Source organism: Capsicum annuum, unplaced genomic scaffold, assembly GCF_002878395.1.
Source record: "Capsicum annuum cultivar UCD-10X-F1 unplaced genomic scaffold, UCD10Xv1.1 ctg59633, whole genome shotgun sequence".
Taxonomy (NCBI): Eukaryota; Viridiplantae; Streptophyta; class Magnoliopsida; order Solanales; family Solanaceae; genus Capsicum; species Capsicum annuum.
The window spans coordinates 1-10,299 of record NW_025868366.1 but is presented as its reverse complement, the minus strand read 5'-3'; the positions used below and the strand labels follow the sequence as shown (position 1 = coordinate 10,299).

The following is a 10,299-nucleotide window of genomic DNA, read 5'->3' as shown; positions in this document are numbered from 1 at the left end:
ATGTTCCTTTGACTGCTTTGAACCTATCGTTCATGATAATCGTGTGTTTTCCAATCCACGGGTGTATTATTTCGTGCTTCTAATCCTTTAGTTTTGGTTTTAGCTTTTCATTGTTCATTTACTCCCTTCTTTGTATTTATTCATACTTATGCTGAATCAGGGTACAAGCAAAGGACCAAATTAGAAGGTACCCATACTTTCTGCTGCAACATTGAATCTTGCAGACTTTGCTTCAGTAGCTGGAGATAAACAAGAGGGCATTGAAATTTTCGTTCCTTTGGAAGTCTCTGTTGGCAGCTTCAAGAGTTGCCTTTCACTTTGTGTAAGAGAAACTAAAACACATGCTTTTTGCTTGCGTTCTTGTATTCCTGCAGTTACGTGAATATATTATCTAATGCGACTGTTTCCTAAAGATATGTTCATATATTTGTTGACAGCTAGTGCTCTACCTTGTGGAATTGAGGAACACTCATGAAGCTTCAGAGACATTTCCGAAGTTTATCATGTCTGCTCCAGTATCTCCGAACCCTGGAAAGGCTTTGTTGACAGATAGAAATGGGGGTGGTTCTTTAAAAGCAGGTCTACGAAAGTTTAAATTTTTGAAATCATTATCTTTTAGGAGACACAAGAAGGCATATCATGCAGAGGAAGGAAGCAGCAGTGATGGAAGGAACTCAGTCAGAAGTGAGGATCCCGATTATGTTTATCCTGTGGATACAAATTCACTTGATGAGGATTCGGAAGGAGAATCTGAGGAAGGAAAAGAGGATACAAGTGTTCAGAAGTCATTCAGTTATGAAGCACTCATCTATGCAAACCATGATGGTGGATCATTTTGTTCAAATACAAGCGGCAGCAGCAGTGACGAGGATTTAGTCCACTACAGCCATCATATATCAGACATAAGGCACAAGTACCCTGAGGATACAACTGCAACAAATCAATCTGCAGAGCAGAGTTCAAAACGTAGTCTTCTTTCCTGGAGGAAGAGGAAGTTGAGTACATTTTTATCAAGTATCTAACTGCTGAGGTTTTTTTGTTCATGATTGAAGATATATGTCATAACTAGTCCTCTTACTAATGTGTGTAGTTCATGCAGGGGCACAAATCTGAGGAAACTTCTCCGATTTCAGTCTCTGAGTTTGGAGATGAAAGTTTCGCTGTGGGTAGTTGGGAGCAGAAAGAAATAATAAGCCGTGATGGACAAATGAAGCTGTAGACTCAGATCTTCTTTGCTTCAATTGATCAACGAAGTGAACGAGCTGCTGGTAAAAGCGCTTGTACAGCCTTGGTTGCTGTCATAGCTGATTGGTTCCACTGCAATGCTGAAGGTATGCCCATCAAGTCCCAACTTGATTCTCTTATCTGTGAAGGCTCGATGCAGTGGAGGGATCTTTGTGAAAACGAGACCTATAGGGAACGTTTCCCAGATAAGCATTTTGACCTCGAGACAGTTCTCGAGGCTAAAGTCCGTCCTCTCTCAGTAGTCTCAGAAAAATCATTCATTGGGTTCTTTCATCCTGAAGGAATCGAAGAAGAGGAAGGATTCCACTTCCTTCATGGTGCCATGTCTTTTGACAACATATGGGACGAGATTTCTAAGTCCACTCAAGAAACTCCTCGTCATGGCGACTCCTGTGTTTACATTGTGAGTTGGAATGTCCACTTCTTTATCCTCAAGGTTGAAAAAGACGCGTACTATATCATTGACACACTTGGGGAGAGGCTTTTTGAGGGTTGTAATCAGGCATATATCCTCAAATTCGACCAAGATACAATAATTATGCAAGTACCTAGTGAGTCTCAACAATCAGATGATAAGCCATCTTGCGATAGAAAAGAGAAAACCGATGTCAAAGAGGCTGCGGATGAAAGAAAAATTGTCATGAGCACCAACAGCAACGACAGTATGCAGGAAGACAGGGTACCTGAAAAGAACATCATTTATAGAGGTAAAGAGGCATGTAAAGTGTACATTAAGAGTTTTTTGGCAGCAATCCCTATTAGGGAGTTACAAGTTGATGTAAAAAAAGGATTGATGGCATCGACACCCCTTCATCAGCGCCTACAAATCGAGTTCCACTACACAATGAGCTTTGTCCCCAAGTTTGAGGAGTCGTCTTCAGAAGAACTGATTGCTAACAGTTTGGCCATAGTACCATCGGCAGCAGCAGAATAAGCAACGATTGGTAAAGCTTTACGAGTATATACATAGCGCTAATCCTTTTTGTTCTACATACCATTTAGGAATTTTGACCTGGAGAGTCTCTTCTTTGTTTTCATTCGTATATGAGTGTAACTAGCTCGTCGGTATCTTCTTTGTCTTTTTTCTTCGTACTCGAGGACTGCTAATGCTAATGTAAATGACTATGGAACTGCTCAAGAGTACTTTTCTATGGCTCTCTCAAAGAGGGAAGTTGAGATAAATGAATACATTAGTTCTATACTCCTCTTGATTATTATTGTTTTTTTTTTATTTGAAAACCATCCCTAGTAGTTGAAGGTATTCTTTCCCTTCACCAGTCAAACGATTTTCGTCGACGCTGCTTTTGAAGGGGAGCCTTGGATTAACCGGTAAAATTGTTTCCATGTGACCAGGAGGTCACGAGATCAAACCTTAGAAACAGCCTCTGCCAGAAATGCAAGGTAAGGCTGCATACAATACACCCTTGTGGTGGGCCTTTCCCCAAACCCTGCGCATAGCGGGAGCTTTAGCACAGCGGGCTGCCCTTTTCAATAGTAAGAATTAATAAAGTATACTTCACCATCACACTATGTACATTAGGAGAATCATTTTTCTCTGGCTTTGGATCAAGGACAATTATGCGTGAGCTCGAGTCGTCCAAATCACTCATTGGTACCTGAACAGCAGGATAGGCTGACAATAAAGTTTACGTGTGACTTATAGCTCATGAGTTCGAGCTACGAAGTCATATTGGTACTTGCACATCCGGATAGGTTGCTTACATATATGCCAGTCATAGGTTTGTGTCGTGGAATCAGTTGTTGATGGTGGCGGTTACGCAAGTCTCCATGGGATCTATAGGTCACAGGTTTGAGCATTGGAAGCAGTGTTAGGGTAGGCTACTTACATATGTGTCGCTTTGTGACCTATAAGTCATTGGAATGGGGTCATAGAATCGGCTTGCATAAGGGTAGGTTGTCTATATTACACCCCCTTGCAGAGGCAGAGCTAGATCATTAGCTAAGAGTTATAAATAAAGCATTGTAGTTCTTTCAAACAAGAACAAAAGTTACTTTTCAAAGAATATTTTTAGACAGCAATAGTCTTTGTATACTTCTTTCTTCTTCTAAATAGGCTGCATCTAAATTCAAACCAAGTTTTTTCAAAAAATAGAGTAAAGCATCTACTACCCCTAAACTATGACCAAATTTGCTACGACACACTCCAAATTCAGGGGATCCTATTACCTCTGAACTCAATTATAGCGTATTTTTGTCACTCTTTTGTGTTGACGTAGCACCAGATCCAAAGGTGCCGGAGGAAGAAAGGGTGGCTCAAAGAAGAAGGCTGTTACCAAATCAGTGAAAGAGCAGGTCTTCAGTTTCCAGTTGGTCGTATTGCTCGTTACTTGAAGAAGGGTCGTTATGCTCAGCGTGTTGGATCTGGTGCTCCTATTTATCTCGCTGCTGTTCTTGAATACCTTGCTGCTGAGGTACTAGAATTACATAAACTAAAAACCCCATTTGATTTTCTTCTCAGATCTGTAATTTTTTTACTTATGTTTTTGTTTTTTTGGGTTCACAGGTGTTGGAGTTGGCTGGAAATGCGGCGAGGGACAACAAGAAGACGAGGATTATTCCAAGGCATTTGCTATTGGCAGTGAGGAATGATGAGGAGCTGGGAAAATTTTTGGCTGGTGTTACTATTGCAAGTGGAGGTGTTCTCCCCAACATTGAACCAGTTCTGTTGTCTAAGAAATCTACTGTTTCCGAGGAGAAGGCTTCGACACCAAAGGCCAAAAAGTCACCAAAGAAGGCTTAAGGGATTGGATTTTAGGGGTTTTATGTTTGGGTTAAATATGCAACAATCTTTTGTACATTAATGGAAGAGTTTTTGAAGACTATTGTTGTTTGAAAATAGATGGAGGTACTTGCCACAGGTGTTATGGAGGATGTTGATTTGTTTGTATGCTTATTGTTTTCGTAGTAACTACTAGTAGTTGAAGAATTATACCGTTGGCTCTCAATGAATTCACATACTTGTGATTATCTTTGTTCTCTTCCACATATGAACGTGCCATTCTTGCAAATTAAATGTCTGTTGCTTGAACAATGCGGAAAGTTTTTGAAAGTTTGCCTTGAGTTTGTGGGTACTGTGGTGTGTTCTTATTTTGTAACTGTAAAGATGAAATCTAGTGAGTCCCTTTCCAGCTGCAAAGTGAGGCACTTCGAGCAGGCTTCATCCTCGGATTGGCTTGGGCATTGTAGCGTTTTGAGTATATGAATAGATGGTCAATTCTATGTTTCCTTCCAGTCTCTTTTGGTGCTGGAGTTCCTGACTGGTGCAGAACTATGTGTATGTAAATATGCTAAGAGAAATAGTGACTACTGGTTGCCTTTCAGACAACACATCTTACAGTATTATTGTGCATGGATTTCTCATAGGCTATCAATTTAGTGAAACATTCTTACGGGAAATGTCTGGAAAGAACTTCTCATTGATGCAGCTACAATCTCATTAGATTACAGCGTTGGATCCTTCTTTTTTTTAACATGATATCGGATTTGCAATCCGGGAAAAAGAAATTGAACACTTTCTCTTTGTTTATCACTGCATTATGGATAGGATTCTAGGTTCCGCTTTTCCCCCCTCCGGGAAAGATTTCGATTCAATGCAACTGTGGAAACATCTCTTTTGCTTTCTCACCAAACCAGTCATGAGCAAAATCAATGTTTTTTTCAATATTTTTTATCCTTTTCTTTATCTTCAAAATTAGATGCCATATCAATCTTAATATGAGGAACGAAGTAAGTAGCTTTACATGCATATTAGATGAGGAATACCATTTACTACCTATATAAAATGGGATTCATATGCAGAACGTCTAGTGTTTCACTTTAGTGCCAGCAATACCTTCGTTTTGCTGTAGATGTGCTATTTAGAGTACAGATTAATGAAATAAATATGCTGAGACATAGTCCCCTTAGTAGCTCTCCTTCAGTTCGTTTGTCTGTAGGTGCGAATCCTTTGTGTGGAGACAGGGGGCTCTTGTTGAACTATTCCAGCGACATCGTCATTGAATTTCATGAGATGCCTTTAGGTGGTATAGAGCACCTTGCAGACCAGCTAAAATATAAAGTTTTCCTATTTGTTCATTTGTTTTAGTGCTTGCATCTTTTCTCCAGGATTGTGGACTAGAAAGACTGAAGGTTGACTATAGTTGAGACGTATAAAATTGAAAACTCTATATAATTGACGGACTTTAAGCAGCAACCTGTTCAGTTCCCAAGCAAAACTAAGTTGATACTGCAAGCACTAAGATGACAGACACGTCCATAGCGATTTTGTTATCTGGCAATGTACAAAGCAGTAACCTATACAGCTAGAAGGTGGTTACTAAAGCCGACGTGTTCTTATCTTATATATACATGCACACAGCAAGCTTGATATTCGAACAGGGTCATCTCCCCACCAGTTGCTGCATCAAACAGGCATTGGTAGAAACTGCATTTCCAATTCACCAAAGCATTAGTAGTTCAATTCCAAAGATGTGATTTACTTGTCACAAAAGTTGGGACAACGTTGTCATAAAGAAACAAAGACTACAAAGCGACTCAGTTGCGCCCGGATTCATCCGAAAGGTACTTAGACTAACAACATCACCTGCCATCCATGCCAAGAATCACAACCATATTCTTTTGGTGACCAGAGGCCACAATGTGCTGCAGGCCTTCTTGCAAGCAGGACTGCGCAACAGACCATTCAAAGCTGAAAGACTTTGGTAGAACATCTGCATGGCAAAACACCAGAGTCTACAAAGTATATTGACAAAAATCTCCAACTACGCTCCTTGTCTCAAGATAGTTGGCATGTATAGATTTACACATTATCTCTTTAATCCTGCTTACTTGAATCTTGTTGGATTAGTATGAGAATTAATTACTAAGGGTATAGTTGAACAAAAAATACTCTCTGTTCCATATTAATCGGCCATCTTACTAAAATAGTTGTCCTTTATTAGTTGGTCATCTTATTAAAATGGTTGTTATATATTAGTTGTCCATCGTACTATATCAACAAAACATTGATTAGATTTTTTCATATTATCTGTACAATTACTTATTTTTGAAACTATTCACATTTGCTTATAAAGTTTTCAAATTTTTTTTTTAAAGGTGAATTGGTAAAAATTACCTTCTTATTTATTTATCATTTCTTAATATGCGTATAAAAAAGAAAATAGCCAACTGATATAAACTTTTTAGCAATCATGTTATTTCCTTCATTCCATTTTAGTTAATCGCCTTACTAAAAATAAATTCGTATCTCATATTACTTCCTCCGTTTCGTATTAGCTGACCTTCTACACTTGATAAGAATATTAAATACATTCACAATTTTCAAAATTATTGAATGATGCATAAATGATCTCAATTCTCAAACAAAAATTAAATGATTATTACTAGTTTCAATTATAAATACTCAATGTTCTAGACGTAATGCATTAGATGGAGTAATATATTTAAATTTCATTCTTTAACAGTGGCATTAGTTATTGCACAGGGTAAATATATATTGTTTTTCTAAGGTTTGATAAAATCTGTATCTTTCAACAATAACTTCAACACATGTTCAAATTAACATATGAGCAATCAAATGAAGTTTATATTTATAACTTTGAACTTTTAACAATAAGTTCATCCCAACTTTTGAATATCAACAAAATAAAGTTCAAACTATTTTCTGAAAAATAGCAAAATCAAATGTTAAGAACTTCAACACTAGTCCAACCAACTTATGAACTATCAAAATGAAGTTTCAAGAACTTAAAATAGAAATTCAAACAGTTGAAGAACTGTCAATATGAAGTTCAAACTACTTATTGAAAAAAACAGTAAAACCAACTTTAAGAAAATGAGATGAGACAGAAAGATTCAAGTCCACCGAATTCACGGTGTGTTCTTAAGGAAATTATTCCCTCAAGTACCCAAGATTATGGAATATATCCTCCCAGAATAAAATGAATTAATTCGACAGAATAGTGGTACATCTCAAATTCTGTTGAACTACGAACCACTCAACGGTAGTAAATCATACTAGAGTTTTTTCAAGAAAAGGAGTATTTTTTCTTTAAAAGTTCATGTCTATGCTTGAAGAAGAATTCAGGTATTTATAACCATCAAAGTGTTGTTTCATGAAGAAAAACAATGGTTCAAAAAGGTGCACCCCTTTATAAAGGTGCAACTCTTCGAAAAAGGTACAACTCTTCAAAAAATTTACAACTCTTGGGAAAGGTCATAACCATCCAATCCAAAAAGTTATCTATTCAAATTGCATCTTTCTCTTGGTGTAATTTCGAAAGAAACAACTATTTAGCTCGGAATCCCGAAAATAGGTGAACACTTCACTTCTTTGCATTTTTTGTTCACACTTGAATATCATAAATATGGAATCTTGCAATAACTAAGAGTTAGACCGGTCTGGTTACATTATTGGGAGTATGTTGGTATGTGGATTGTTTTGCGTTTTATAAAAAAAGTATTGTTCAACAGTATGTCATGCTCGTGAAAGCTTCATCAGTATGTCATGCTCGTGAAAGCTTCATAAGTACATCATGCTCGTGAAAGCTTCATCCTTTCCTGCAATTTTCTTTACGTGTTTAATGTTATAGAAAAGTTCTAAATCGTGTTGTTGTCGGAATTGATTGATTTTATATGAGTTTGTTTGATCAATTTGTAGTATGGGCGCACTGTTTAAAAAAAATCGAAACTAGTTTTTATTATGGTTGTTCATGTTTCCTCTTAACGTCAAAGTTGAAAAATATTGTAAATTCTATTCTAATTTCTTGATTGATTTTAGTATGTTAAATTTGTATTCTCTTCTTAATCTTCCTGTGCTGAGATTAGTGGTTTTCATTCCAGTTTTCAAAAAGGTTCATTGCGTGGGGTTGACTGTTGTTCAAATTTAATTGTGATATGATTGAGAATTTTCATTAATTAATCTTCTCTCTATTAGTTACTCGTCGGCGTTAGTATTCTACCTCTTGAAAATGAGTGGAAAATAGGTGTGAAAACCTTCCCCGAACATTAACAAGAGTGGACTTGCGTTTGATTGCATCTAAATAAGAAAATACCCCTCTTTTTTTGGAAACTATAATCAAATCCAAAGGCCTCCTTGTTTACTAGTCGTCTATGGATTATGTTCATGTTTCTGTTGTTATACTATGCGTAAATTCTTTTATACTTGCCTAAATTTTTTGGGTTTGGTGCGGTGCTAATTATTATCTTATTTTCTATGCATGAACTTCTGTTGTGAGTCCATCGGACATTATATCCATTTCCATCGAGTCAAACTCCATGTTAAAGTCACAAAAATTGAATTGAGAGACAACAAATAAGATTGTATACGCGTGTATACAACAGATATACACAAATATTTGGCAAAAATGAATAAGAGTAAGCTTATTATACCGTGGGAGGACTAAAGATGCGTATATATGACTGAGATACAGTCGCATATACATCGTATATACAGGAAATGCAGCAAAGTAAAGTTGTTGCATACAACTGATATACATGGATAAAAATGGACTGAAGTCCATAATTCAAAGTCCAAAGCTGAACAGTTTTATTGATGGGCTAATTAAGGGCCCAATTTTAATTCTTGTATTCATTTTTTGTAGCTTATATTGTTTATTTGTATTAACTAACGTTTTAATCAATTAATCTAGATAAATTTCCTAAGGTGTTGTCATTTTATTTTATCTTTGTTTTCTCTTACTTAATTCATAATTTCTTCACCTAATTTATATTATCTAAAATGAATTAAATTGATTCCTTTGATTTTCTCCATAAAACAAGGCTTTTAAAGACTAAGTATTTTATTTTAAAATAACATTTGCTTTGTTCGTGTAATTAATGATTTATTTTAAATTAAAGTAATTAATTTTCAGATCTGAGAAACTAATTTGTTTTAAAAATTAACTTTTCAAAAATTAGCAAAACACCTTTAATTTAATACTCTCTCAAAATTTCTTCCAAAGGTATTTTCCATCACAAAAAATGACTTTTCTATAATATTAACTAATAATAAGAAAACAATTTTACAACCTTCTTCTTTTCCACAAAAGCAAAATTCATTTTCCTATTAAATCAAAGAATGACAACTTAGTTTAATTCAAGTAGAATATTTCTCGTTTGAATAAATAATATTTTTAAATATTTAAATAAATAATTTTAATATTTTCTATAAAATTAAGTCTTTGCAAAAAGTAGCTACTTTTAATTAGTCAAATTAGTCATTTTCGTACACCATTTTAAACGGACGCTCCTAAGTGTCTTAAAAGTTTCTTAATTAGAACATTAATTGAACCCTTACTCAGTTTCTCTCATTTTAAAGATTTGTTTCTGTTTTTGAAACTTAGAAATTTCCTCAAGTTTACTTGATATTCTTCTATAAAAATCAAGTGGCGATACTGTGATTTTTCTTAGAATTATTTAGAAAATTTCTTGAATTTTTTGAAATAGTTTTAAGAGGTCAAAATCATTTTCTTGTCAAAAAAAATTCAAAAAGGATAAAACAACTGGAGCGACAATAGGGACTGTTTTGCACCGTTTTAATGTTTTCAAGAGGGTATTTGAGTCCCTTTCCACCACAAACCCCTCCCTCATGACCTAGATCATTCACTAAACGTTATTAGCCATTACTAATCAGTTTTAAACACTCATAATCCTCTCTTCTCCCAAGAAAAAGAAAATTAGGGGTTTTCCAAGGCGCATATTTCCAAGATAAGATTTCAAGTTATTTTGAATTTCTATTCATCAAAAAGGGTACGTAGAACATCCTAAATCTTATAAGGTTGAGTTATAATATTTTAATCTCTTTTATGAGTTGGAAATTTGAGAATTTTCTATATAACAAGAGCATGAATTTTAAAACTTGCATCCAACCTCAATTGTGCATTCTTACGAGTTTATCTATATATATGTATGCATGAATTTGTGATTTTGGAAAGAGATGAGGTTGTACGCATTTTTCCTTGCCCAATTATCTATGTGGAAGGTTTTTTATGGTTATGATATATTTTGGTGTTGTTTTTGTTTTTCAATGGTGGT

At 35.5% G+C, this 10,299-nt stretch overlaps 2 pseudogenes; both read left to right on the top strand.

Moving 5' to 3' along the window:
- Nucleotides 1-1,093: 1,093 nt before the first annotated feature.
- On the top strand, nt 1,094-2,305 carry LOC124893439 (annotated as a pseudogene).
- Nucleotides 2,306-3,009: 704 nt separating this feature from the next.
- LOC124893438 lies at nt 3,010-4,230 on the top strand (annotated as a pseudogene).
- Nucleotides 4,231-10,299: the final 6,069 nt, after the last annotated feature.